General features: G+C 46.3%; 1 protein-coding gene across 1 annotated transcript in view; it reads right to left on the reverse strand.

Annotated features, from left to right (window-relative positions):
• The window catches only part of ABHD2 (abhydrolase domain containing 2, acylglycerol lipase), a 100771-nt gene extending 86703 nt beyond the window's left edge, over window positions 1–14068 (reverse strand). Inside the window, exon 1 of the mRNA XM_032342051.1 lies at window positions 13931–14068. The gene's annotated coding sequence lies outside the window, so the exon portion shown is untranslated. The remainder of the gene's footprint in view (window positions 1–13930) is intronic.
• Between the last annotated feature and the right edge of the window lie 9974 nt (window positions 14069–24042).

The following is a 24042-nucleotide window of genomic DNA, read 5'->3' on the forward strand; positions in this document are numbered from 1 at the left end:
CTGCAGACCAGAAGCTTCCAGTGGCATCTGGAGTTATTCTTTCCTCTAAACATGCTGTGCTGTGCAACTCTGGGCAGATCACTCACCCTCTCTGGGGATTCTGAAGCTTACCCTAGGAGCCCATGTGCTATAATCAAACAACAGATTTTAGAATCAGAGGACCTGGGTTTGAGTTCAGATTCTGCCAAACGACCTTGGGTGACCCTGGGTGAATTACCTAAATTTTACGAAAGTTTGCTTTTTCTTCTATAAAATGGGAGGGAGGAGTTTGCAAACATTACAGGTTATTAAGGGGAAGTAATTAATGAAATTATGTAGGTTAGGAGAAAAGCTTTATGATTATGAAATAGCCACAGATATACTCAAGATAAGGCTTGTAGCATGCCTTGAGCTTTTTAGAGGAAAACTGCCTTATTAAATATTTCAAGATTATAAAAATGTTAGTTTTAAAGCCAGAGCGAGGCACTTTAACTACATGAAGAACTTGGGATTGGTCCCCCCGGCTGTCCTTCACTGAGGACACTGAAATAGCTAGAAAAGAAAACTCAAAAGCTCTCAGACAAAAAGGGTTGATATTATATTTGGAGGTCTCTGCTAAATGCTTGCTTTTCGAAATAAACAGACAGAAGTGGGTTCACACCCTCAAATGCTCTGTCTCCTCATCCAGCCAACACAAACACCTCATTGTGGCTCCAGGCCTGTCCTCGTCTTGCCGCCTCCTTGGGAAGCAAGCTTTCTCAGGCTTCTTTAAGGCCCAAGGACAAGTCCCCACTGCCACCCCTTGCCAGCCAGTGGCCTCTTCCTCTGCTTTTCGTCTAAAGCTTACCCATATCAGCCAGGCATCTGCTTGGAGTCCACCTCGGGCGACCAGCACCCCACCCCACAGGAGACATCTACGCAATACCGCGTACTGTAAGGCAGGAGCGTCTCGGCCCCTAGCTCCCTTTATAGGGGTTCCTCCTGTCCTGGGCTCTCCCCATGCACACGTGTCTCCCGAGAGACGAGGAACCAGTCATCAAGGAATATTCCTTCATTAGAAATGATGGAACTCAGAGCACCTGGGTGGCTCAGCGGGTTAAGCCTTTGTCTTCGGCTCAGATCATGATCTCAGGGTCCTGGGATCGAGCCCCATATCAGGCTCTCCGCTCGGCAGGGAGCCTGCTTCTTCCTCTCTCTCTGCCTGCCTCTCTGCCTACTTGTGATCTCTGTCAAATAAATAAATAAAATCTTGAAAAAAAAAAAAAAAAAAGAAATGATGGAACTGCTTCTCCATAATTGGAAAAGAGAGTGACCCTGTTTCTCAAAGACCGATCTGCCTGTATAAACTAGAAGCATCCTCATGGATAAAGCAGTGGTTTGTAAGTGAAGAGGACAAAACTGTCCCCCCACCCCCCAAAAAAGTGTGTTAATACTACAAGGGTGGGGAGGATGTTACGGAAATCCACACCCCCCTCCCGACATTCCTCTCTGCTCCCCACGGATACCAACGGCATGAGCTTCATGCTGAGCTCGACGAGGACTATGAGGAAAGTGCCACACACGGCATCCGTGAAATAATTGGGAAACAGTGCAACTCCAAGCATATTTAAGTATGGAATTCTAAAGTGATAACTACAAATACTAGAGGAATTTAAACAAAGGAAGCAGAAGGAAGGAGCTGGGCTCAGAGAGGCAGGGACCCCCGGGAAGAGATGGGACACAAGAGAAGGTGAGAAGCAGGGTTGGAGCTGCAGACACCTGGCTGGGCTCCCAGGCTGAGCCAAGGGCCCAGGAATGCTGGACAGTCAGTAGACAGGCAGACAGGGCAAGAGGGACGGGTTTGGGAGCAGAGGGAGTGAGTCACTGCGGGATGAAGCTTCAGGGCTTTACTTCCAAGGAGAAGATGGTGCCACACGGAGCTGCACAGGTACACAGAGGGTCTGGGGGCACATGGTAAGAGGTGTGAGAAGCATTTATGTGGCTCTGTGGGACCCGATCCATGGGGCGTTGTCTTTTGCATTTGAGTATCACTGCCAAGACCTCGATGGAACCCAAGTCATTTCTCTTGTTTTTTCAAGATACTTAACACACAGTGTTAGCATGCAAACAGTTTTGTACGACATGCTAACCTATCCAGGAATTTTCATTTTGAGAGTCCATCCCCTTAAGGCCCTAAAAATCATACCATTTCCCACCTTTGCATTTTGCAAACACCCTTTCATAACTAGAAAATTTCATAACTAGCCTCACCTCCCCATAAAAGTAATGATTCATATTCCTTTTGTCTCTGTTGGGGATTCTGGTCCATGCCCTTCTAATTCAATCCTCGTGTAAATTCTACACAAGTTTAAATATAATGTGTTGAGCACACAGTGGGGTACTCCATATGTATTTATTGGCCGAGTCTATGGGAAGGCCTAACGCATCACCGTTCAGATCCTTTGAGCAGAATTTTCTCACAACGAGATTATTACATTAGGCTGAAAGGTGCAGGTCTCAGTGCGTAACAGCCACGCTACCGTGAAGCCAAAAAAAAAAAAAAGAAAGAGCTCAATGTGACCTGGACTGTCAGCAGCTTTTGGGTATTTTAAAGACCATCTCAGAGTTCAGGCAAATAATAACCCATCTAAATGGAAGTTTTCCCTTTCCATCACTCAGAGAAGCTACAGTGTGATACCTTATTTCTTCTACCGTTTCCCCCGTTTGTCGAAAGCATATCTTAGTAGGTTCAAAGAGCCAGAAACCAATGGACTTCAAACACTGCTCACACAAAAAGAAAGAGAATTCAAAGCCCAGAGAGGCTGTTTTAGGTAGCAGAAGGAAGGAGGCACCCAAAGAAAAGGTAGACAGAAAGCTACCCATTGATTGTTGGCAATCAGCTAAATCCTGGCATACCACTAGAAGACTCACAATTTCGGGTAACTTCCTCCAAAACATTTAATGCAACAAAACTGTCTGTGGTATTTTCCAACACACATGAGCTTAGGACATAATCCAGAAAATATAAATTTGAATACAGTTAATCCTAGGTTAACCTAGATTAAAATGTTGGTGGAACTGTTGTATTTTTTTTTTTAAGATTTTATTTATTTATTTGACAGAGAGGGAGAGAGAGAGCACGAGCAGGGGGAGCAGCAGAGGGAAAGAGAAGCAGGGTCCCCACTGAGCAGGGAGCCTGATGGAGGGCTCAATCCCAGGACCCTGGAATCATGACCTGAGCCGAAGACAGACATTTAACCGACTAAACCACCCAGGTGCCTTGAAATAGTTGAATCGTAACATAGGTATCCTTTCTGGCATTTAAGGAAGATAGAAAAACCCCTCCTCAAATATCTATGGTATCTGAATCAAGTCTGTGTAAATAGGTCAGAACAACTGTTGTTCCAGAGATTTCTACTTTACCGAGATGCTTTCTGCAGGTGTGCACTGATGTTGGGGTAGTGGGGCCACTGACAACAGGGTGGAGAATTCACAGGCTCTGGGAACAGACAGAGTCCCCATGGTGTCCTGCATGGTGCCTCAGTGGGTTAAGCCCCATAGTGCATGTGAGTTAAATACATAACCTCAGGGGCGCCTGGGTGGCTCAGTGGGCTAAAGCCTCTGCCTTCGGCTCAGGTCATGATCCCAGGGTCCTGGGATCGAGCCCCGCATCTGGCTCTCTGCTCGGCGGGGAGCCTGCTTCCTCCTCTCTGCCTGCCTCTCTGCCTACTTGTGATCTCTACCTGTCAAATGAATAAGTAAAATCTTAAAAAAAAAAAAACCTCAGTTATTCCTCAAACATGTCACGAAATGCCATAAAGTTGACAGTAGAGACCAATTACATAAGGTACTGTTTACAAAGTGTGTCCTCAGACATTACATCATTTAGGATTCACAATAGTTCTGTGAATTATTATTAAGGCATGCAAGGAAACTGAAGCCCCTTGGGCGAGGCTGTGGATAAGACTCTGGGGATACAAAGAGACCAGGCAGGCATCCATCTCAGAAGCCCTTTGCGGAGCTGGACGGATCCCGAGTTCTAGAGCTCCCTCAATGGATGCTCTGAGGCCTCTCCCAACCAGAGGGCCTTAAAAAAAATCTGCATTCCCCTTAGAAGATTTTTGGTGGCAAAGATAAGACTTCTCTGGCAACATCCGACTTTCTATGTCAAGTCAATAAATAGATCGATGCATGATATTAATGATAGACCCGAGAAAGGGGCTGCGTTTTCCAAATTGGGGGAAATGTCCTCACCTATAAGCTATTCGGCATTTCCCCATCATCTTACTATTTAGATGGACTCACTTATATCATCGACAAGAGAGCGTGGCCGCTTTATATACATGATCCAAATAGAGAAGAGCAGCGCAGCCAAGGTTTCTCGATGGAAGCCGAGAAGCTCAAGTCCACAGTGGGAACACAGTTGGCGCCACATAGGGAGCTAGCAGGGAGCAGCGGGAAGCTCGCAGGCATTAATGGACAGTGGCCTTGGGGCCAAGCATGGGCTGATGGCAGGGGAGAGGGCCTGCAGGCCCCACGAAGGGCCGGACAGCCCAGGACCAGCAAAGAGAGGGCTCCATAAATGCTTGCTGAACACACGAAAGCCTCCAGTTAGGTCACATGCTCCTAGGAATACTGTCCATCCTAGGACTACTCCATCAATTTGGAGAGAGTATAGTGTCGCAATCAGATACCTGAGGAGGTTCACAGGATGAAGTACGACGCGTGCGGAAATTTACGAAAACAGTCGTTCCTAGTGAACAAAAGGGTGGAGACAGCATGCACAAAGTGCTGCCCATAATATAAAAGAGAAAGATCTGCGTGCCACAGTCGGTTGAGCACCCGACTCTTGATTTGAGCCCAAGTCACGATCTCAGGGTCACGAGACTGAGCCCCGCGTCGGGCTCCACGCTGGGTGTGGAGACTGCTTGGGATTCTCTCTTTCCCTCTCCCCCTCCCCCTCCCTCCCTGCTCATAGTCTCTCTCTCAATAATAGAAATAATAATAATACAACCTTTAAAAAAAGAAAAAAAGCATTTCTGACACTTTAAAACAATCAGAAATTTGGGGTCACCTGGGTGGCTCAGTTAGTTAAGCGTCTGCCTTCAGCTCAGGTCATGATCTCAGGGTCCTGGGATCAAGCCCCGCATTGGGCTCCTTGCTCAGCGGGGAGCCTGCTTCTCCCTCTCCTGCTTCCCCCTGCTTGTACTCTCCCTCTCTCTCAAATAAATAACATCTTTTTTAAAAGATTAAAAATTAAAAAAAATACAACAATTGAAATTTGGACTATCTGTTCATCAAATAGATGATAGATGCATCAAATAGTTGATAGTAAAGAATCACTGTTACTTTTTAAAGTGTGATGATATTAATATAATCACATTTAATAAAGGGGTCCTTTTTAATTAACCCCCCCAAAGGGGGTTCACTATATGATTCTATTTGTGTCTCTTTCAGATTCCCATAACAAAAGCTGACGAATGAATGCACGCGTGATTACTTAGCTACAGTACAAACAGTCTCCCATGGTCACTGAGGTTCAAGTGCACGCCCAGTGATGGTCAAGACTCCATTGTCCTTGGGACGATGACAGTGAATAACAGTCACACATGGCAGTCGCAGGCTGCTCCCATGACAGCATGCAGGTCAAGCAAATCTCAATAGAAAGTGAACTACAAATCTAACTCCAGAATTAAACAAGCAAAAAGAACCAAGGAAATTACTTTTGGAGGGCTCCCCTTCTATTGGTGTAGACACAGTGCAAGCTGCATGTACAAACAGCCCTTATTCAGGCAGCACACGAATGATGCAAACTAACTTCAAGTCCATTTCAAGTCCATTTCCAAAGTGCTCAGCACACGGCAAGGAGCTGCACGTGATAGAGATCCGTCTAGAAACTTCAGTCTGCTCCAGAGAGCTTGGGGCTCCTACGCTGTTTGTTTGTTTGTTTAAAGATTTTATTTTTTTATTTGACAGAGAGAGAGAGTACTAGTAGGCAGAGAGGCAGGCAGAGAGAGGGAGAAGCAGGCTCCCCGCTGAGCAGGGAGCCCAATGGGGGCTCGATCCCAGGACCCTGAGATCATGACCCGAGCCGAAGGCAGAGGCTTACCCGTCTGAGTCACCCGGGTGTCCCTATGTTGGGGTTTTTTTAAGCTGAGGTGCTAGATGGCCCCCTCTGGGTGGGGGGAACCCAGTCCCGCCAGATCCCTGAGGGCTTTTTATGCAATTCTTTTTTTTTTTTTTTTTAAAGATTTTATTTATTCACTTGAGAGAGAGACAGTGAGAGAGAGCATGAGCGAGGAGAAGGTCAGAGAGAGAAGCAGACTCCCCATGGAGCTGGGAGTCCAATGTGGGACTCGATCCCGGGACTCCAGGATCATGACCTGAGCCGAAGGCAGTCGTCCAACCAACTGAGCCACCCAGGCGTCCCTTTTTATGCAATTCTTAAATTTAAACTGAGTTACTTCTATTCGATTATTATTTATCACATTATTTTTTTAAATGTACAAACATCAAACTTGGCATAAACTTCTTTCCGTGCTTTCACAATGGTGGGGACCAAGACAAAGGTACAAATAATATTATTCAAACAGTAAAGGTGAGATTAACTACATTAATATAATGAGGCTGATGCCATTTTTTTAATAAAAGGCTTTTTAAGTTTCGTTATTTTTAAGTGATCCCTACACCCCATGTGGGGCTCAAATTCACGACTCCAAGAGCGAGAAGCACAAGCTCTTCTGACTGAGCCAACCAGGGGGCCCTGATGCCACTTTTCAGACCTGAAATCCCGCGACCACAGCACTGTGCTCCTGTCCTGTCCTGGGCGGGTCCTGCCGCTGGGCACCGGGCACAGGGGAACAGCTGTGATCCCGGGTCCCCTCCTGTCTGCTGGGAGTGTTGCCGTGGCCTCCGCTGGCACAGGACTCTGTGCTATCCCTTGGCTGCCCCGGATTCAGCGACTCCTCCTACCCACGCTAAGTCCTTCTGTCCTCTTCTCTGTAGCAGGTGACCTGGTTCCAACTCAAGAGAAATTCCCACACATGGAGGCCGTGTGGCTGGACCCAGCCATAATGAGGTTATCCCAATCATCTGGGACAGACTTTTGGAATATTCCCAATTAGTGTTAACATGAAACTGAAAAGTCCGAATGTTCTTAACGTAAGGAGAACCCAAGGGATCTCAGGGAAATATCCTTGACTTGGGATGGAAATGGTGCGGTAGAGCTGAGCAAAGAATGCCATGGGGACACGGAAGAGAAGTCACAATCCATCTCAGAAACAACAGGAGCCACCACCTGACACAGTAAATTGAGAATTTAATAAGTTTAAGAATATGCTTCAAAAGACCAGTGTATAAATACACTGGAGGGTCTCAATTCCAATGAGTGTGGGGGGGGTCTGGTCCCAGCCACCCGCTCTCCTTGTTCTTAAGAACCCTAATGTGGCACCTTAGACATGAACAAATCAAGACCCCACAGTGCATTGGCTCAAGTCGCCCTAAGGCGCTACAACTGCAGATCAAGATCAACACGGAGTAGTCCACACTGCCTGAAACACTGGACACAAACCCACACCAAACCATGACAAAACTAGTCCAGTTGGGCTGCCTGAATGGCCTGGTGTCCCAGCAAGGGGGCAGCCAGCACTGCTTAAGAAAACCAAAAAAGTAGAAACCTCCTTGAACAGAACCCTCTTCTTCAGCAACCTGGCCCCCGCAACCCAATGCTATGATTCCATCTCCACCAGCTCAACCTTTTGATCGGTCTAAATCTGTTTTGTTTAATAAAAGGTGGTTCTTTATCCTGGGACACGAACCTTCCCATATTTTTGGTGTTAAAATTTCTTTTAAGGAGCGCCTGGGTGGCTCAGTGGGTTAAAGCCTCTGCCTTCAGCTCAGGTCATGATCTCAGGGTCCTGGGATCGAGCGCCGGCATCTGGCTCTCTGCTCAGTGGGGAGCCTGCTTCCTTCTCTCTCTCTGCCTGCCTCTCTGCCTACTTGTGATCTCTATCAAATAAATAAATAAAATCTTTAAAAATAAAATAAAATTTCTTTTAACAACAGGGGCAGCTGGCTGGCTCAGTCAGTGGAGCGTGTGACTCTTGATCTCGAGGTCGTGAGTTCAAGCTCCACGTTGGGCGCAGGGCTTATTTAAAAATAAACAAACAAGGGGCCCCTGGGTGGCTCAGTCGGTTAAACACCTGACTTGATTGCAGCTCAGGTCATGATCTCAGGGTCGTGAGATCCAGCCACGTGCTGGGCTCCTCTGCTGGTCCCTCTCTCTCTGCTCCTCCTCATTCTCTCTCTCTCTAAAATAAATAAAATCTTATAAAAACAAACAAACAAATAAATAAAAAGATGGCAACATGGAGTTGACAAGGCTTTTTTATTTCTATCTCTGAAAAGATGAAAATTTGGCAATCCTATGTTGGACTTCCTGCTTTGTTTTTTATGCTCTGACATGACTAAGGGAACAGTATACGAATACATGTTTGGACCGATAGTGCACAAATGGGGTGATTTTCAAAACTTCTCTCTTTTACCCCCTGGGAGACTAGAGAAGGCATAACTGATAAGGCCACCTCCCTCTCCTATCACAAAGCACAGTATCTATGGTACAAATGGTTGATCTTGTGGACGCCCAGCACAGAGCAAAGACCAGAAAGCAATGACTCGAAATTAGACTGGCTGACGAAGACCTTGGCTGTTCAGTTCAATTTCAAGGTGATTTTAAATTAGGCTCAGATGCAAATGAAAGCACTATGAGGATTAAGGCACATTTGAAGAAAAGAGGGAAACAGAACAACAGGCAAGATCTGGGAGCCATAAAAGACCACAAGACCATGCTTAATTCTGTGCAGTTATGGAACACACAAGTGCAGCCATAGAAAATTCACATATGAAGAACCCGGAACTCTCTTCTTCAAGTCACCATTGGAGAAAGCTTGGCCAGGCCCTATCAGGTTCAGACCTTGGAAATGGTAAAGTGGTTTAGAGAATCTGGGAAACATTCCTATGAACAACCAAAATGACATTTCCAAATGTTGGTTTAGGAAGGATACTCTCCCCCAAGGCACAGGTGGGAGAGCTCATTTTTCCTAGAGAAAAAGGTTGGGCACTGAACAAAGCTACCCCAATGGGAAGGCCAGGCCGGCGATGAGGGGCTTCCTTCCTGGTGCTCTAGGACCAGAAACAACAGAGCCAGCGCTGCGGTGAGGAGCCAGGGTTGGATGTGACAGAGGTGCTGAAATGTGTATCAGAAAGGCCAGGAGGCTTCTCTGGAGACCAGAGAAAACACAGCAAGCTTTCCTGGAAATTCCAGCACATTCTAAGCAGAGGGCAAGGGGCAGGGCCCAAGGCCCACTGCTCCTCACTCTCCAATGCTTCCACTCTCCCTCCCCAGGATGACCTTTAAGGGAAGCACTCCACCTCACCTGGCCTCCTCTTCGGCTTAGAGCGACGGGATGTAGAGAAGAAACACAGTTTGCCCCTAAATATCCACAAGATGCTTTAGGATCTCCACGCGAGGCTGCTGCCTGAGTTAAGACTGGCTCTTAGCATCCTTAGAAACGGAAAGGAGACATCTAAAATAGTCCACCTTCATAAAAAACGACAACGGAGAGCTCTCTTTCCATACTGCCAAGAAATACTAAGTGGGAAAAAAAAAGCAAGCTTCCAAATAGCATGTATAGTGTGCTATCACGAAGGGGATAATGGTGATGAGCTTGCTAAAGGAAGCGTGGAACACCCCTGGAGGATGAAGAGATCAGTATCCCTGGTCGCCTCTTAAGGAACAGAAGTAGGCAGCAGGATTCAGGGCTGGACCGAGATGTGTTTACTGGCTCGCCTTTGGTGCCTTTTGACTATTTTCGCTCATTGTACAAGTGCATTACTCATTTTTAAAAATTCGAATGAAAAACATTAAAAAATGTGTTCAATGTAAAGGAAAAACAAAACAGTCCTTATGCAGAAAGAGAACACACAGCTGGTTTCCGGGCACACACCAGATGCTCCGTTTGTTGAACTTAATGAACCTCTGCTTAAAAGCCACAAAAGAAAAATCAGAAACACGGCAAATCCAAGGGTATCGATGTTCTAGTTCTCTAGTAAGCTCCTTACCTGTTTGCTACTTCACAATCTCACAAGATTGGGCAAGGGGGCCTTGCAACGGAGTCTAGTGCCCAAGCTTCACGGATAACAAACAGGTCTGACCGTCGGGCCACACCAGCCATTTTATAAAATGAAAACGTTTAATCCAAAAAACATGATGCCCTGGAACCAAGACAACAAAAATAAATATGTAGATATGAAAAACGATCCTGGCGCACCTGGGTGGCTCAGTGGATTGAGGCCTCTGCCTTCGGCTCTGGTCATGATCCTAGGGTCCTGGGATCGAGCCCCACATTGGGCTCTCTGCTCAGTGGGGAGCCTGCTTCCCCTCTCTCTGTCTCTGCCTGCCTCTCTGCTTACTTGTGATCTCTGTCAAATAAATAAATAAAATCTTTAAAAAAAATTAAATTAAAGAAAAAGAAAAACGGTCCTGTGGGGAGATGATGTCAGCACGCACATAGTATCAACACAAACACAGCAGCACAGGGGTTAAAAGTGTCCACGCATGGCCAACGAGGTTGGAAAGCTGCTATATACGAAATTCTCAAGCCAGACCACATCCAGAGGCAGACCGAGCCCCTAGGGCTCTGTTCCTGGGGACAGTTTAGTCCAAAAGGGAGCAGGAAGGCTTCCACACCTCATGGTCGAGTCAGCCACATGCTCAAATTAGTCAAGGAGTACCCAAAACCCACATTGCAATAAACACCAGGCTACTGTTAGCAGATCTAGCCAAAATTCTGCCACGTGAAATTCTATTACTTTGGAAGTCTTCCGGCCAGGGTTTCTCAAATAACCAGGATTTAAGAAAAGAAAGGAAAAAAAAAAAAAAAAAAAGGCAGACTCTACCTCTGTCTTCCATAGGACCAAAGAAATTATCTTGTGTTCTGGGCACAGGGGAACCACTAGACTCCTTGCAGGCTTTGCTGGAGATGACCAGGAGAAAGATTTACACGGAAGAATGAAGGAATAACAGCAAACGAGCAGCCTTTCCCTAAGATGTTATGGAAAAGAAAATGAGATGGAGAGAAAGGGGCCCATATTAACACACAAAGAACCTAAAACAATTATTCTAAGATGGCTGAGCTCTATAGAATGCCGGGAAACAAAATCCCAAAACTCAGAATCAATTCTTAAGAAGGTGCCAATCCATGACTCTGAACAATCTTTGGTTCATCCTAGAAAACTCATAAAAACCGAGTAGGAAAAACCAAAGGTGACCGAATTCCTGCCGGCAAATACAGGTGACAGGTATCTTCCAATTAAAAGGGAACTGGCTGGCAAACCAAGAGAAGGTGTTTATCCAAACTGTGAAGACGATAAAGGAAACGAAGCCGGAAGGAAGAAAGAAGAGAAAGGGAACTTTTCCAACTACAGAGAAAGGAAAAGCTGTTCCATTGTACTTGCCATCTCGTTCATTTCAAGCTCAAGAAGAGAACAGGAAAACCGGTGAAGAAGCTACATTACCAGCAGAAATCAGTCACACACTTGTGTTCCTGCCAAGAACACCGCGCTGCCGGCGCTCCCCCTGCTCGAATGACTAAGTAACTTGCTTAAATGCATTTGACACACGATCCTTGAACTTCCGAAAAGCACTTAATACAGTGGCTCATGAAATCTTAATCTAAAAATGTTTATCCATTTATAATCAAGCTGCATCACACGGACAAATGGACAAGAGGGCCAAACAGAGGGAACTGAGAATTTGGAAGGATGCTGGGAAGACTGGTATTATCACGGACTTTATCACTTTGAAGGATTTCTTTCCCTCTTTTTAAAGAGAATAAAAGAGATTTGTCGTCTCAAAGCAGCGTGATGACAAGGAGAGGACAACAGAGAGAAGGGATGGCATGATTCAACAGAAGAAACCTTTTTTTTTTTAAATGCAGTGTGACTTAGAAAACCCCACAGATGTTTAGGCGACACTGAAATCTGGAATATGTTTAATGAACTGGGGGCAGGAGACAGGAAAAAAAAATTAGTTCCTGATAGAAAATACTGCATGGTAGATATGGGGGGGGGGGGGCATAAAAAGGCAACAGAACATCGTAGTTGGCAAATCAATAGTGGTTACTACGCACAGGGCACTGTTCTAAATGCTTCAGATACAATAACTCATGCAATCCTCAAAACAACCTTCCAATCTCAGTACCATCAACATTCCTGTTTGATAGGCGAGGAAACAGAGGCAATGGAGAGATTAACTAACCTGCCCAAGGTTACAGCTCATAAGAAGTAAGGCTAGGATTCCAATCTGGGCACTCGCCCCAAAATCTGTGTTCCTAAACTCTCTGGACTCCCCTAGAATCTAACTACCAAGAGAGCAAGTAAAATACAAGTCATGCCGTGGCTAAATCCAGGGTCAACTAATCATCCCTTAGTCATGGCTCTGCGATGACCAGTCAGCCCTGGGACCCCTGCGTGCCTTAGTTTCCTCACCTGTGCCTTGAAAAGACAGATTAGGTAAGCTCTTAACTAAGGGATCATCAGCTCTAAAACACCCCCAAGTCCATGCTGACCATCCACAGTCTATGATCTGGTCTGCTTCTGTCTAATTCATACTGAAACAAACAGCAAGTTACGTTTACATTCTTTCTTTGCCTCCTGACCTTCAGAAGATTACTGTGTCCTCTCCATTCAGGCAAATGCCAGGGAGTAATGAAAGGGGTACTGTATGGTTTCTTCTTTGGACTCGACTTAATGCGGTTGTAACGAAATGGCGCTGGAAAAGCTCCGGGAGCAGAAAACATGAACTGTGCCAAACCTACAGTCTCCCAGGCCCCTCTCTTGAGCCTGTTCTTGGAACCTGCCCTTGGATCTGGTTACTGGAATGCAGGTGAAACTGACCCACTGGAGTGGGGGGGGCAACCAAAAGAGAGGAATTGGGGGAGATTAAGATTGGGGGAGATTGATACAGTCCAAGGTAGTTCTAATTACAGAGTTTCATGATGGCTAAATAAACCTTATCTTCTTGGTATACTCCATTCTCTTTGCTGACACCCACTCTTCAGAGTTAAGACCACAAAATGCATTATGGTGAATTCAACAGACCCCCAGAAAAAGCCCTCTCAAGCTAGGCATTAAAGGTCACCCAGAGTGCATCTGCGAATGGAGAAGGGCCTTACAGGTGGGTCATGGAGCCCTCCTTTGAGAGTCTTTCGGAAGCATCCCTGACAGGTGGCTGTCATCTGGCCTCTGCCTGGACGCCTCCAAGGTCGAGGCACCGGCTGCCTCCCCGGACAGGCAGCCGCTTGCACTGCTGGACAGCTCTCTGTGGGTAAAGCCCACGAAGCGCCTAGAACAGTGCTTGGCGCGGGGCCAAGCTCAGTAAGTGCGTCTCCGACTGGGTCGAAAGCTGCCTCCTTACAACTTGAACCCATCGGTCCTTGGTGCGCCCCTGGAACCCTGAAACGCAGAGGCCCCCGGGGATGCCCGGAGCTGTAATCAGGCCCCTGGGCCCTCTCCTTCCAGCTGCGGATCCCAGACCTCCATCACCAGGCCTGGGTCGGCAGACCTCCTCCCTAGACCCCAGAGGTCCCAAGAGTGAGCACCGATGATGGGATGGTCGGCAGGGAGGCCGCAGTCAGGGAGGTCCCCATCCTCGGAAGCCGCGGCAGGAGGGGACAAAGGGCTTTCAGAAAGGCGTATCCCACCCGCTGCGGTCCGGGCTGCCTCCCTCCCCGCCACTGGGCGAGCCGACCCTGGGGACCCCTGCGGCGCCAGGTGACAGGCCCCGGAGAATCAGAGGCGCAGGCAGCGGCGCGATGGGCCGAGCCACGACGGGGACCTCGGGGCTCAGGGGTTTGGCGCGACGGATACCGGCCGCGATCCCGGCTTAGCGGAGTTCGCTCGACCGTGGCTTTACCTGCGCGTGGTTGACCGCGGGCCAGCTTGCCCCCAGCCCGGTTCCTGCAGCTCCGCGGCTGCCGGCGGCGCTCATGGAAATGCAGCCGGAACCCCTGGCCAGTGCAGCTCCCGCCGCTACCGGCCCCGCCCAAGCAACTGCCGCCACGCCCCTGACGACGGCTTCTGCCACGCCCCCGACACGAACCCGCCCTCTCATTGGACGGCCCAGCCGCTGCTCTGCCAGCCCCGCGAGTTCATTGCACCCAGCGGGCAGCCCATTGGTCAGCGGAGCTGCTCCTCAGAATGGAGGCGGAACCCTCGGGGAAGAAGTCCTCCACAGTTGGTTACCTTTGACGTCTTTAGCCCGTGGACTGACTCGCTATTGGATAAGGCTGGCCCGGAGGGGGCGGGGAAAAGGGAGGAGGACTAAAGGATGGGTCGTGTTTGATGTGGATCCGGGCGGGGTGCGGAGAGGGAGGCAGTTGTGACTGCGAGCTTGCTTTGGGGGCTGGGTAAGGTCAGGGGTCTTGTGAAATTGAGAGAGGGGGAGCCCGACTAGGTAGTTCAGCTGTGGAGTCCGCCGGGTCCAGGCCGACCTACTAACTCACCTGTAGCCCAGGATAGAGTGCACAACACCGGCCGTGACCGAGACGGAGGAGGGAGGCTCGTGAGTCACCGAGCCGCATGGAGAGGAAAGGATGTGGAGACGGGAGCCTCTGGCTCCTTCCAGCTGGGTTAGGGTGATGGGGACATGCCGGCGCAGTGTGGACCTGTCGCTGTCCCACCGCCCTTCCAGCCTTCAAGATGCCCCTAGCGCAGTGGGAGGCAGCCAGGAGGCAAGTAGCCTTTAGAGTCAGACCTGCTGTTGACTCCTACTGGTTGCGTGGTCGCGAGGAAGTCACTTAACCTTTCCGCATGCACCCTGATTCCTTTGGCTACCGGGAGGAACAATAGTAGTTGACAAGGAGATTAAATAAACCTGATAATCACCACCAGTGCCTGGCACTCAGCAGGCGTTTAATCAAGACTGGTTCCCACCCACTCACCTCCATGGGTCCGTGGAACTCGGCCCAGTTCTAAAATTCTACGAGCCTGAAACTGCTTTTGGCACGTGCTTTGTCAAGAATAGAACAGTTGACGGACTTGAAATGCAACCCGCTTTAAAGGTGGACAGGGCCACCCTATCACCGCACCGGAGGGCCGGGGGATAGAGAGCAGGAGATGAGACCCGAGCAACATTTAGCGATAGAAGGGAAGTGGTATTTGCAGCAATGTTAAATTTTTTCCAGCTCATTTCAGGATTATGACAAGGAAAAATGGAACATTCCCCCTCCTGTTCAGCCTTCCAAGTGTCCATTGGCCCAAGTTTCACGGAGGGTGCCCAAGTAATCCTTTGAAGGCTGATCAGCAGTGAGCCAGAAACCACCGCATAAAATCTTTCAGGGACTCCTGAAGCCCATCCCCCTTCTGAAGGTGTGGGAGTCCTAGAGTGTGAACAGAAATAGCCTCTTTGGCCAGAATTTAGCCCCAGACCCTTTGGGTCTGCCTTTGAGAGAACCCATACCCAAGGTGTCCCAGGGAGAAGGAGAAGAAAGAATCCTTTGCCAATATTGTATTTTTCAGTCACCAAAAAAAAAAAAAAAGAAGAAGAAGAAGAAGAAGAAGAAGAAAGAAAGAAAGAATAGAAAAGAAAAAAAGTTGCACCTCAGTAGGACCCCCAGGGTTCTGACTCTTGCATTAATACAGCTTGGGCTACCAGAAAAGAACTTTAGAGCTGTGGCCAGTTGTGTGTGTACGCACGCGTGTGCGGGCACACACATGCATATGAAGGCACATTTGTTTCTGTTCCATTTTCCCAGTTCTCCTGTCTTTAAATAGTACTGCTTGGTGGTCATACCCTGTCTGCACCTGTGCTGGGGAAACTGTCCCAACACAGGTCTGCTCCTACTGGTGTTTGCTAAAGGAGACAGAGACGTCTCCTACGGTCCAGGAAGGCGTTGAAGTGACTCCTGAGATCTGGGAAGATTTTTCCGGCTTGATTCAGAGCCATAGAAAGCAGCTGTTAAGAGTAAAGTGCTCTACCGGATGAATTTTTTTTTTCCCCATGTCAGGGACACAGCTTCAGCCAAGAGTTCCAGAAAGGAATTCTAAAACACAATTGCATCACAAAGGCTCAAAAAGGTGCACAGCAGAGTCACCTGGGAGGCTCAATCAGTTAAGCTTCAGATTCCTGATTTCAGCTCAGGTCATGATCTCAGGGTCATGAGGTCTGGCTCTGTGCTGGGCATGGAGCCTGCTTAAAATTGTCTCCCCAGTTCTCCCTATGTGCCCCCCCTTAAAAAAAAAAAAAAAGAGCCCACTTAAGAACGTTTTCCCTAAGGTGATCATTTTAAAGTCCCTCAGAAGTGGGGGATCACTCAAAAGTGGGGATCACAGAATTCAGGGTTTGTTTTCATATACTCTTTCTTCCTCCTCCCTTTCTTTCTTTCTTTCAAGATTTTATTTGACAGAGACAGTGAGAGAGGGAACATACAGGGGAATGGGAGAAGGAGAAGCAGGCCTCCTGCCAAGCAGGGAGCCCAATGCAGGGCTCGATCCCAGGACCCTGAGATCATGTCCTGAGCCGAAGGCAGACGTTTAACAACTGAGCCACCCAGGCGCTCCTACACTTTATTTTTCTTAGTAATTTTAGATTCAAGGTGCTGGCTGGCTCAGTTGGAAAAGCATGCAACTCGATCTCAGGGTCATGAGTCAAGCTCTACATTGGGTGTAGAGATTACTTAAGTAGCTTAAAGAAAATAGATAAAAAGTTTTAGATTCACAGCAAAATTGGGTAGAAAGTTTAGAAAGTTCCCATTTATCCATCCCCCCCAACACAGGCAGGATTTTTTTTTTTTTTAAGATTTTATTTATTTTACAGAGAGAGAGAGCCCATGAGTTGGAAGGACAGAAGGAAAACAAGAGAATCCCAAGCAGACTCCAAGGTGAGCACAGAGCCCGAAGTGGGGCTTCATCTCACAACCCTGAGATCATGACCTGAACGGAAATCAAGAGTCAGAAGCCCAACCAACCGAACCATCCAGGTGCCCAGGATTATTATTATTTTTTTTAATGTTATTTATTTATCTGAGAAAGAGTGCGTGTGAACGTGCATGTGCCAGTATGGGGAGAGGGAGAGAGAGACTCTCAAGCAGACTCCCCACTGAGCATGGAGCAGAGGAGGGGCTCCATCCCACGACCCCGAGATCATGACCTGAGCCAAAACCAAGAGTCAGACACTCAACCGACTGACCCACTGGTGTCTGACGGGCAGGCTTATTTTTTACTAGCAATATCTACCAGCAGGTGAAACTTTTCCTTTAGAATATCCTTTCCAAAAGAGGGTTCCCAAGACTGAATTAAGGTTTCTGAGACTAGATCTCATCACTATAATCAGTGAGAGGAAAGTGGGGAAGGATGTGGCTGACAAAACAGTGCTAAAAACCACAGCCTAGAAACTCATGAAATTTCTCAGAGGGCCTGAGAGCACCATGAGTCAAAGATTGTTACTTTCTTTTTCCACCCAGCGCTGCCTGTGTAAAGTCTAGGAAGGGAGGTCAGAGTTGTCCATGGCCAGACTTCCTGGCTAGCTTCTCATTGATAATGGAGATGAAATTTGTTTAGAAGTTCTAAGTCCCAGTATGCAATAGTTGCGTGAGGGCAAACTATGATGAAATTCCAGGGTTTGGCTTAGTTTGTTATCAGAAAAAGCTTCCCACTGGCTGTTTAAAACAGTGATGAATAGCTAGTTTATGTTTTAGGCTGCTTCCTTAAACCTACATGGGAAGCTCTCTGTTAAAAAAAAAAAAATGCATAGGGTTGTTTTTCGCCGGGGAGAGTCTTGGTTTATGCCAACTGCCCCGGAAAATTTTTAATAGTGCCTCCCTTTCGTGTCAAATGTTCTTAGTTTAGATGATAAATGATATGGCAGTACTTACATACACAGGGCCCAGCACTGAAAATGCTCATAAAATGCACTCACACACACAAACAGGTGAAAAGCTGTTCCAGCCTTATAATCAGATACAGGGTATCAGACAGGTGTTTGGCTCAAGATGACTTCTTAATCACCATGCATTCCTCTTCTTGACGTCATCCTTAATTACAGTAATAAAAATTGAGTTCCTCATGCTATCAACTCAAAAGGAGTCAGTAAAACTTGTGCATTAAATAAGTATATCACACACCCTTTCCTGCCTCGTTCATGTTATTGAGCTATTTTAAAGCTGTTTACATCCTACCAGAGATCCCTATTTTGTTTCTCCATACCCAGAATTAACAAGAGAGCAAATATTTTTATTGCACAGAACCCACAGTACAAATAAGATAGAACAATAAACCAAAGTCCCATCTCAATACAGGACAAATACGTAGTGAAGAGATACCAAAAAGACTAAGCAGTAAGCAACAGAGCCTCATCAACACTGTGAACCATTAAGCAGAGGAGGGAACAATTTCTCCTGATTCAGATTCTTGGAGATTTGAACTGGGCCTTGGAGTTGGGGTGGGGAGAGGTGAGGACAACAGGAACAGAAGCCTCTAAGTGGAAAAATACAAGATGTTTTGTCTGGAGCGGAGTCCAAATGGGGAATCAGCAGGAGAGAAGATGAAAAGGTGAATAGGGCTTGTGGTGGATGGCAGTCAATGCCTTCATCTGAGTTCATGGCTTCATCTCAGCTGCCTGAGTAGTTAGGACATCCTAGCACAGTGTATGGCCTGCTTCAGGTATCTGTATGTATTCTTCCTAATTTTGAACCTCTCTCATTATTATCTGGTTATTAATAGTTTCATTAAACTCACCCACTTTTTATTTATTTTTTTTAAGATTTTATTTATTTATTTGACAGAGAGAGAGAGAGCATAAGCAGGAAGAGTGGCAGGCAGAGAGAGAGGGAGAAGCAGGCTCCCTGCCGAGCAAGGAGCCCCATGCAGGACTCAATCCCAGGACCCTGAGATCATGACCTGAGCCAAAGGCAGATGCTTAACGACTGAGCCAACCAGGTGTCCCTTGCCCACTTTTTAAATGCCTTCTTGTGCCTCATACTAAATCAGTGGTTCTCAACTGGGGGCAAGTTCATCCACAACCTCAGGACATATCTGGAGATGCTTTTTGGTTGTCACAGCTGAAGATAGCGACACTAACATTTAGTAGGTTAGAGGCCAAGGGTGTTGCTGAACAGGACAGCCCCACAAAAAAAGAATTATCTGGTCCCAAATGTCAGTCATGCTGAGCTTGAGAAACCCTGCACACCTAACCAATGATGTCTGTGATATCACAGGCTTGATGTGCTGGTTAGATTTTATTCTACTTTACATGAAAATAATTTCACAATTATTAAATTTTAAGAATGTTCTTCCCCGTGCTACTTGATTCCAACAGATATTTGGATACCCACACTAAGGGCAGCATTATCCACAATAGCCACAAGGAGGAAGCAACCCAACTGTCCATTGATGGATGAATGGATAAACCAAGCGTAGCACAGGCATACAATGGGGAATTGTCCAGCCATAAAAAGGAAGAAAATTCTGACCCATGCTCCACCAGGAGTGAACCTTGAAGACATTATGCTAAGTGAAATAAGCCAGTTACAGAAGGACAAATGTTGCATGATTCCACTTACAGGAGGAACCTAGAGAGTCACATTCATGGGGACAGAAAATAGAATAGTGGCTACCAGGGATGGGGACAGGGAGTAATGCGTTGTTATTTAAAGGGTACAGAGCTTCTGTTTTGCAGGATGAAGAAGTTCTGGCATTGGAGGGTGGTGATGCTTGTACAGCAACATGAATGTGCTTAATATCACTGGTTGTATATTTAAAAGTGGGTGAGAGGGTAAACTTTATATAAGGTATATTCCACCGCAGTAAGAAACGTTAAGCTTTTTCTTGGGATCACCCGTGATACATCTCAACCTGCTTTCAAAAACATGAGTCCCAGCTCATAGTAGATGAGTAACATTTGTTGAATGAAATGGAAGGGAGTTAGATTTATCTTCTTCTAAACCATAAGAAGCAATTGAAGAGGGGTTCCTGGGTGGCTCAGTTGGTTAAGCAACTCCCTTCAGCTCAGGTCATGATCCTGGAGTCCTGGGATGGAGTCCCACATCAGGCTCCGGGCTGAGCAGAGAGTCTGCTTCTCCCGCTGACCTCTCTCCTCTCATGTGCTCTCTCCCTCATTCTCTCTCTCTCTCTCAAATAAATAAATAAATATTTTTTGAAAAAGAAGCAATTGAAGGACATGTGCTTTAGAAGCAGAAAGATCTGAATTTCAATCCAGCCTGTGGTATTCATTGGCTGTGTTCTCTCGGGGGAAGTGAACTGAGACTTTATGAGTCTCAGTTTCTCCCTTTATACTGTAAAGAAAATACTGCCCATCTCATAATGTTGGAAAATGACATAATGTGTGTGAAATGCTTAATTACATTACATGGTATATTGTTTGTGCTCTATGAGTGATCACTATTGATATTGCCATTATTATTTTTTAACAGATTTACTGGGATATAATTCACATGTAAATCAATTTTCCTATTTGATGTGTGCAATTCAATGGGTTTTCATGTATTTAGAATGTGCAACTATACCACAATCAATTTTAGAACATTTTTATCCCCCCAAAAGGAATCCCCTTGTCCACTAGAAATCACTCCCCATTTCCCCCAAAAGCAACCTCCACCAGCTCAAGACAATCCACTATCTACTTTCTGTCTTGATAGGCTGACCTATTCTGGATGTGTCATGTAGATGGCCTCATACACGATGTGGTCTTTTATGACTGGCTTCTTTCCCTTAAAATGTTTTCAAGGTTCATTCACATTGTAGCATGTGTTCATCTCTTATTCCTTTCTTTTTAATTGAGCTGTAAGTGTTCTTTATATATTATAGATACAAGTCCTTTATCAGATATATGATCAGATACTTGCTCCCATTCTGTGAAGTGCCTTTTCATATTAATGGTATCCCTGGAAACACAGAAGTTTTTCATTTTGACGAAGTCCAGCTTACCTATTTCTGTTTGTGCTTCTGTTATCAAATTGAATAAAGCTTTTCCTAATCCAAGATCCACGGGGATTTACTCCTGTATTTTCTTCTAAGAGTTTTCTAGTGTTAGCTCTTATGTCTAGGTCTATGCCTATTTTGAGTTAATTTTTGTGTCCTGTAAGCAAGATGCCCAGATTCATTCTTGGGCATTTTCATTCCATTTACTGAAAAAATACTTTTCAGTATTTTTACTTTTCAGTAAAAGTATTTTCCATTTCATTCATTCCATTTACTGAAAAATACTTTTTTTTCCCCATTGAATGTCACACTTGTCAAAAATCAGTTGGCCAGAGATGTACAGGTTTCCTTCTGGGCTCTTAGTTCTAGTTCTCTGATCTATATGTCTCTCATTATACTGTCATAATTACTGTAGTTTTTATGGTAAGTTTTTAAAAATTGATAATTGTGAGTCCTCCAATTTTGTTCTCCTTTTTTGAGGTTGTGTTGCCTCTTCTGGCTCCTCTAATGAATTTTTCATTTCAGTTCTTGAAATTTCTGACTCCAGAATTTCCATTGGTTCTTTTATAATTTTGCTTTACTGAGATTCTCCCTTTTAAAAAAAAATGTGTTTATTTATTTGACAGACAGAGATCACAAGTAGGCAGAGAGGCAGGCAGAGAGAGAAGGGGAAGCAGGCTCCCCACTGAGCAGAGAGCCCGGTGTGGGGCTCGATCCCAGGACCCCGAGATCTTGACCTGAGCCAAAGGCAGAGGCTTTAGCCCACTGAGCCACCCAGGTGCCCCCACATTTTTTTTTAACATATAATGCATTATTTGCTTCGGAGTACACGTCTGTGATTCATCAGTCTTACACAGCTCACAGCACTCACCATAGCACACACCCTCCCCAATGAGATTCTCTCCTTAATCAGACACTGTCATCAGACCATCCTTTACTTCTTTAAACATGGTTTCCTCTTTCTTTGACCATATTTATGACAATTGCTTTGAAGTCTTTGTCTGCTATGTCTGACATGTGAACCCTCTTGAAGGCAGTTTCTGATACCTGATGTTTTTCTTGTATATAGGTCATACATTCCTGTGTCTTCACATGTATCACAGTTTTCTTTGAAAACTGGATATTTTAGGTAACTTTGGATATAGACTCCTCCCTACTCTGGGGATTATTGTTGTTTGCTTGTTTACTTGTTCAGTGACTTGGCTGGACTATTCTAGTGAAATCAACTCCCTCGTAATGCACATTCTGACATCACTCTTCACGGCATACAGCCTTGGATATGTACCCCCTGGATATGGTCAGTCTCTCTGGGGTGACACGTGGTCTTAACACGACTTTGTCTATTGGGGTACCTGGATGGCTCTGTTGCTTAAGTGTCCGACTTTGGCTCAGGTCAAGATTTCAGGGTCCTGGGATTCAGAGCCCCATGTCAGGTTCCCAGCTCAGTGGGGAGCCTTCTCCCTCTCTTCCCCTCCCCCTTTCCCCCTGCTTGTCCTCTCTCTCTCAAATAAATAAAAAAATAAAATCTAAAAAAAAAAAATCCCAACAAAACTTTGTCTCTTTACCGATTTCTTTTTTTTTTTTTTAAGATTTTATTTATAAGACAGACAGAATCACAAGTAGAGAGGCAGGCAGAGAGAGAGGAGGAAGCAGGCTTCCCGAGGAGCAGAGAGCCTGATGCGGGGCTCAATCCCAGGACCCTGGGATCATGACCTGATCCGAAGGCAGAGGCTTTAACCCACTGAGCCACCCAGGTGCCCCAGCCCCTGTTTACAGGATTTCTGTGTTCAGCCTTCTGCCTCTTGTGGTATCCGACTGTCAGCCTCCACCAGTGGCTGGCTGGTCACTCTACTGGGTTTAACATTGTCCTGGGCATAAACCGCTCTATAATTTTGTCCAGCTAAATCTGGGCCCCATTCCAGGGGTAGTCTTCAAGGCTTATTCCAATCAAGAGGGTTCTCCATAGCTGTCTCTTTTCCTGGTTCTTTCTGTGTACATCTCGCTAGTCGACAGTTGAACTGCTTGCCCAAGTAGAGCTCCCAGACTCTTCCTGGCTCCTTACCAACAACATTTCCATTGTTTTTTGAAAGTACCCTACGCTTGAAGTTCCCTACACTGTATTCCAAATAAAGTCAGTTTCTTTGGGGAGAGCTTTGGAGCTCTCTGTCCCTATGGCCTGCTTCTCCTCCTAGGCAAAACCACTGCTCCAGAACATGGGGAGCGTGGGCAGGGACAATGGCCTTCTTCTCTCAAGAGTGACAACTTTGCTTTATGAACAGATTGCTGGACAAGGGTAGTAGACTCTACTCTTGTCTCCTTGCTTCCCCTCCCCACTAGAATCTCTATCCTGTGAGCCAGCTGGGGCAAAGGGGATGGAGGCCCCAGTATTTTTAGCCTGTGCTGCCCAAGATAGAGCTTATGCCCTAGGAGTGGGAGCTAGGTAGAGGCAATGAGCTCCAGTCCTCTTGGCCAATCTTGCTTGGAATAGAGCTCTGAGAAATGCTGGCAGCCTGTCCCTCTGGGAGACATGCTTTCGTGCCAAGGGAGGAGGGAGCTCTGTGTTCTTGGCTTCACCTGCCCAGAGTGGAGCTCCCATCAGGCAGAGCTGGGACTGGGCAGGAGAGAAGGAAAGAGAGAGGTTTGAGGCTCAGATGTCACTCACACTGTTCTCACCAAGATTTAGTGAATTTTCCTGACTAAAAGTTCTTAATTTGCTGTGTGCTCTTTAAACACTTTTCAGAGACTGTGAATTGTTATGGTTTTATTTTGTTTTCTTAAATTTTCCCCAGTTACAGGGCACCTGGGGGGCTCAGTGGGTTAAAGCCTCTGCCTTCAGCTCAGGGCATGATCTCAGGGTCCTGGGATCGAGCCCCGCATCGGGCTCTCTGCTCAGCGGGGAGCCTGCTTCCCTTCCTCTCTCTCTGCCTGCCTCTCTGCCTACTTGTGATCTCTCTCTGTCAAATAAATAAATAAAATCTTTAAAAAAATTTTTTTCCCCTGTTACCATTGTTTCTCCATGGAGAGGGTTCACGGAGCAACTCACGTCACCATTCCAGAAGTCAGGCGTTCTGTTTTGCTTATTTATCATGA

The sequence above is a fragment of the Mustela erminea genome, chromosome 5, assembly GCF_009829155.1.
Source record: "Mustela erminea isolate mMusErm1 chromosome 5, mMusErm1.Pri, whole genome shotgun sequence".
NCBI classification, from domain to species: Eukaryota; Metazoa; Chordata; class Mammalia; order Carnivora; family Mustelidae; genus Mustela; species Mustela erminea.